Consider the following 6,219-nt stretch of genomic DNA (forward strand, 5'->3'; position numbering starts at 1 on the left):
CACTGAACCAAACTTAGCCACTGGGGGAAGGCACCAAAAACAACAGGAACTACAAACCTGTAGCCTGCGAAAAGGAGACCCCAAACACAGTAAGTTAAGCAAAATGAGAAGACAGAGAAACACACAGCAGATGAAGGAGCAAGGTAAAAACCCACCAGACCAAACAAATGAAGAGGAAATAGGCAGTCTACCTGAAAAAGAATTCAGAGTAATGATAGTAAAGATGATCCAAAATCTTGGAAATAGAAAGGAGAAAATACAAGAAATGTTTAACAAGGACCTAGAAGAACTAAAGAGCAAACAAACAGTGATGAACAACACAATAAGTGAAATTAAAAATTCTCTCATAGGAATCAATAGCAGAATGACTGAGGCAGAAGAACGGATAACTGACCTGGAAGATAAAATAGTGGAAATAACTACTGCAGAGCAGAATAAATAAAAAAGAGTGAAAAGAATTGAGGACAGTCTCAGAGGCCTCTGGAACAACATTAAAGACAACAACATTTGAATTACAGGGGTCCCAGAAGAAGAAGAGAAAAATAAAGGGAATGAGAAAATATTTGAAGAGATTATAATTGAAAACTTCCCTAATATGGGAAAGGAAATAGTTAATCAAGTCCAGGAAGAACAGAGAGTCCCATACAGGATAAATCCAAGGAGAAATACGCCAAGACACATATTAATCAAACTATCAAAACTTAAATACAAAGAAAAAATATTAAAAGCAGCAAGGGAAAAACAGCAAATAGCATACAAAGGAATCCCCACAAGGTTAACAGCTGATCTTTCAGCAGAAACTCTGCAAGCCAGAAAGGAGTGGCAGGACATATTTAAAGTGATGAAAGGGAAAAACCTACAACCAAGATTACTCTATCCAGCAAGGTATCTCATTCAGATTCAACAGAGAAATTAAAACCTTTACAGACAAACAAAAGCTAAGAGAATTCAGCACCACCAAACCAGCTTTACAGCAAATGCTAAAGGAACTTCTCTAGGCAGGAAACACAAGAGAAGGAAAAGACCTACAATAACAAACCCAAAACAATTAAGAAAATGGTAATAGGAATATACATATAATATTTACCTTAAATGTAAATGGATAAAATGCTTCAACCAAAAGACATAGACTGGCTGAATGGATACAAAAACAAGACACATATATATGCTGTCTACAAGAGACCCACTTCAGACCTAGGGACACATACAGACTGAAAGTGAGGGAATGGAAAAAGATATTCCATGCAAATGGAAATCAAAAGAAAGCTGGAGTAGCAATTCTCATTATCAGTCAAAATAGACTTTAAAATAAAGACTATTACAAGAGACAAATAAGGACACTGCATAATGATCAAGGGAACAATCCAAGAAGAAGATATAACAATTGTAAATATTTATGCACCCAACATAGGAACATCTCAATACACAAGGCAAATGCTAACAGCCATAAAAGGGGAAATCGACAGTAACACAATCATAGTAGGGAACTTTAACACCCCACTTTCACCAATGGACAGATCATCCAAAATGAAAATAAATAAGGAAACACAAGCTTTAAATGATACATTAAACTAAATGGACTTAATTGATATTTATAGGACATTCCATCCAAAAATAACAGAATACACTTCCTTCTCAAGTGCTCATGGAACATTCTGCAAGATAGATCATATCTTGAGTCACATTCAAGCCTTGGTATATTTAAGAAAATTGAAATTGTATCAGGTATCTTTTCCAACCACAAAGCTATGAGACTAGATATCAATTACAGGAAAGAATCTGTAAAAAATACAAACACATGGAGGCTAAACAATACACTACTTAATAACCAAGAGATCACTGAAGAAATCAAAGAGGAAATCAAAAAATACCTAGAAACAAATGACAATGTAAACACGCTGATCCAAAACTTATGGGATGCGGCAAAAGCAGTTCTACGAGGGAAGTTTATAGCAATACAATCCTACCTCAAGAAACAGGAAACATCTCAAATAAACAAGCTAAACTTACACCTAAAGCACTTAGAGAAAGAAGAAATAAAAACCCCCAAAGTTAGCCTAAGGAAAGAAATCATAAAAATAAGATCAGAAATAAATGAAAAAGAAATGAAGGAAACAATAGCAAAGATCAATAAAACTAAAAGCTGGTTCTTTGAGAAGATAAACAAAATTGATAAACCATTAGCCAGACTCATCAAGAAAAAAAGGGAGGAGACTCAAATCAATAGAATTAGAAATGAAAAAGGAGAAGTAACAACTGACACTGCAGAAATACAAAGGATCATGAGAGATTACTACAAGCAACTATATGCCAATAAAATGGACAACCTGGAAGAAATGGACAAATTCTTAGAAAAGCACAACCTTCTGCGACTGAACCAGGAAGAAATAGAAAATATAAACAGACCGATCACAAGCACTGAAATTGAAACTGTGATTAAAAATCTCCCAGCAAACAAACGCCCAGGACCAGATGGCTTCACAGGCGAATTCTATCAAACATTTAGAGAAGAGCTAACACCTACCCTTCTCAAACTCTTCCAAAATATAGCAGACGGAGGAACACCCCCAAACTCATTCTACAAGGCCACCATCACCCTGATACCAAAACCAGACAAAGATGTCACAAAGAAAGAAAACTACAGGCCAATATCACTGATGAACATAGATGAAAAAATCCTCCACAAAATACTAGCAAACAGAATCCAACAGCACATTAAAAGGACCATACACCATGATCAAGTGGGGTATATCCCAGGAATGCAAGGATTCTTCAATATATGCAAATCAATCAATGTGACACACCATATTAACAAACTGAAGGATAAAAACCATATGATCATCTCAATAGATGCAGAAAAAGCTTTTGAAAGAATTCACCACCTATTTATGATAAAAACTCTCCAGAAAGTAGGCATAGAGGGAACTTACCTCAGCATAATAAAGGCCATATATGAGAAACCCACAGCCAACATCGTTCTCAGTGGTGAAAACTGAAAACATTTCCACTAAGATCAGGAACAAGACAAGGTTGCCCACTCTCACCACTATTTTTCAACATAGTTTTGGAAGTTTTAGCCACAGCAATCAGAGAGGAAAAAGAAATAAAAGGAATCCAAATCAGAAAAGAAGTAAAGCTGTCACTGTTTGCAGATGACATGATACTATACATGGAGAATCCTCAAGATGCTACCAGAAAACGACTGGAGCTAACCAATGAATTTGGTAAAGTAGCAGGAAACAAAATTAATGCACAGAAATCTCTTGCATTCCTATACACTAATGATGAAATATCTGAAAGAGAAATTAAGGAAACACTCCCATTTACCATTCCAACAAAAAAAACAAAATACCTAAGAATAAACCTACCTAAGGGGACAAAAGACCTGCATGCAGAAAACTAGAAGACACTGATGAAAGAAATTAAAGATGATACAAACAGATGGAGAGATATATTATGTTCTTGGATTGAAAGAGTCAACATTGTGAAAATGACTATACTACCCAAAGCAATCTACAGATTCAATGCAATCCCTATCAAACTACCAATGGCATTTTTCACAGAACTAGAACAAAACATTTCACAATTTGTATGGAAACACAAAAGACCCTGAATAGCCAAAGCAATCCTGAGAACGAAAAATGGAGCTGGAGGAATCAGGCTCCCAGACTTCAGGCTATACTACAAAGCTATAGTAATCAAGACAGTATGGTACTGGCACAAAAACAGAAATATAGATCAATGGAACAGGATAGAAAGCCCAGAGGTAAACCCATGCACATATGGTCACCTTATTTTTGACAAAGGAGGCAAGAATATACAATGGAGAAAAGACAGCCTCTTCAATAAGTGGTGCTGGGAAAACTGGACAGGTACATGTAAAAGGATGAAATTAGAACACTCCCTAACACCATACACAAAAATAAACTCAAAATGGATTAAAAACCTAAATGTAAGACCAGATACTATAAAACTCTTAGAGGAAAACATAGGCAGGACACTCTATGACATAAATCACAGCAACATCCTTTTGACCCACCTCCTAGAGAAATGGAAATAAAAACAAAAATAAACAAATGGGACCTAATGAAACTTCAAAGCTTTTGCACAGCAAAGGAAACCATAAACAAGACGAAAAGACAACCATCAGAATGGGAGAAAATATTTGCAAATGAAGCAACTGACAACGGAATAATTTCCAAATATACAAGCAGCTCATGCAGCTCAGTATTGAAAACACAAACAACCCAATCCAGAAATGGGCAGAAGACCTAAATAGACATTTCTCCAAAGAAGATATACAGATTGTCAACAAACACATGAAAGGAAGATGAACATCACTAATCATTAGAGAAATGCAAATCAAAATGACAATGAGGTATCACTTCACACCAGTCAGAATGGCCATCATCAAAAAATCTACAAACAATAAATGCTGGAGAGGGTGTGGGGAAAAGGGAACCCTCTTACACTGTTGGTGGGACTATAAATTGATACTGCCACTATGGAGAACAGTATGAAGATTCCTTATACAATTAAAAATAGAACTACCATACAACCCAGCAATCCCACTACTGGGCATATACCCTGAGAAAACCATAATTCAAAAAGAGTCATGTACCACAATGTTCATTGCAGCCCTATTTACAATAACCAGGACATGGAAGCAATCTAAATGTCCATCGACAGACAAATGGATAAAGAATATGTGGCACATATATACAATGGAATATTACTCAGCCATAAAAAGGTATGAAATTGAGTTATTTGTAGTGAGGTGGATGGACCTAGAGTCTGTCATACAGAGTGAAGTAAGTCAGAAAGAGAAAATCAAATACCATATGCTAACATATATATATGGAATCTTAAAAAAAAAAAGGTACTGATGAACCTAGTGGCAGGGTAGGAATAAAGACGTAGACATAGAGAATGGACTTGGGGACACAAGGGAGGGGGGAGGGGGAAGCTGGGGCAAAGTGTGAGTAGCATCGACATATATACACTACCAAATGTAAAATAGTTAGCTAGTGGGAAGCAGCTGCATAGCACAGGGAGATCAGCTCTGTGCTTTGTGACCACCTAGAGGGGTGGGATAGGGAGGTGGGAGGGAGACGCAAGAGGGAGGGGATATGGGGATATATGTATTCATATGGCTGATTTACTTTGTTGTACAACAGAAACTAACACAATATTGTGAAGCAATTATACTCCAATAAAGATCTGTTAAAAAAAAAAAAAGAAAGAACAGAAACCATCAAAAGATATTGTGCCCGAGACAGATATGATTGAACTTGTAAAGGATCTTTCATTGCTGTGTGGAGAATGGATGGTGAAGGGTAAGAATAGAATCTGAGAGACCAGTTGGGAGGCGATTGCTATAAATCATGTGACAGATGATTGTGGCCTGGTTGCTCGGAATAGAGTGACAGAGTGGAAGTGGTGAGAAAGAATTTAATTCGAAATAGATTATAAAGGCGAGAGTGACAGGATTCGCTGATGAATGGGATACAGGGTATGACGGAAAGAAAAAAGAGGAGCTAAGATGACTCCTAGGTTTCTGGCTTCAGAAACTGAGTGTAAGAAACAGCAGAAACAATTACCAAGATTGTGAACCCCAGAGATTAACCTGTAGCTCTCAGTCCATTCTTTAGGCAAAATTTTCACCTAGTGTAAATATAATCTTACAGAAAATAGTTTCTGAAATGATCATTGCAAGGGTACTATTCAGGAACTTCAGATAAATTCTAAAGATTGTTCATGAAAATGCTATTTCTGGTTTGCAGGTCTTGGAAGTACTGTTTTCAGAAATTCTTGTTCTGCTCTTCTACTATTGTTTATCTTTGTTTAGCATTGCTGGTTTGATTGATAGTGATTATTTTTGAATTTTCAGCACGTGATGACTATTTTTCACAGATTTATTTGGCAGCATGTCAATGCTTTGATTAAATTCCCACTAGTTTTTCTATAGATATGTTCTCCTAATTTAAAAAGATCTCAAGATCTCTTATTTACAAGCATTCTACTTTATAGTAGCCTCTGGGCATTTTAACTAGAATATCTATCTGAAAAGAAATTCAAGTTTTAACACAGAAACAATACTATATTTGAGAGAACTCTATCGTATAAAGTCATTCCTGGGAAGCCAATGATAAGAAATTTCTAAGATTTTGGACATATACCAAGCTCTGAGTACAATATTTGACAGTACTTTTAGATTTG

This window comes from Balaenoptera physalus (assembly GCF_965194825.1).
Source record: "Balaenoptera physalus genome assembly, chromosome: 3".
NCBI classification, from domain to species: Eukaryota; Metazoa; Chordata; class Mammalia; order Artiodactyla; family Balaenopteridae; genus Balaenoptera; species Balaenoptera physalus.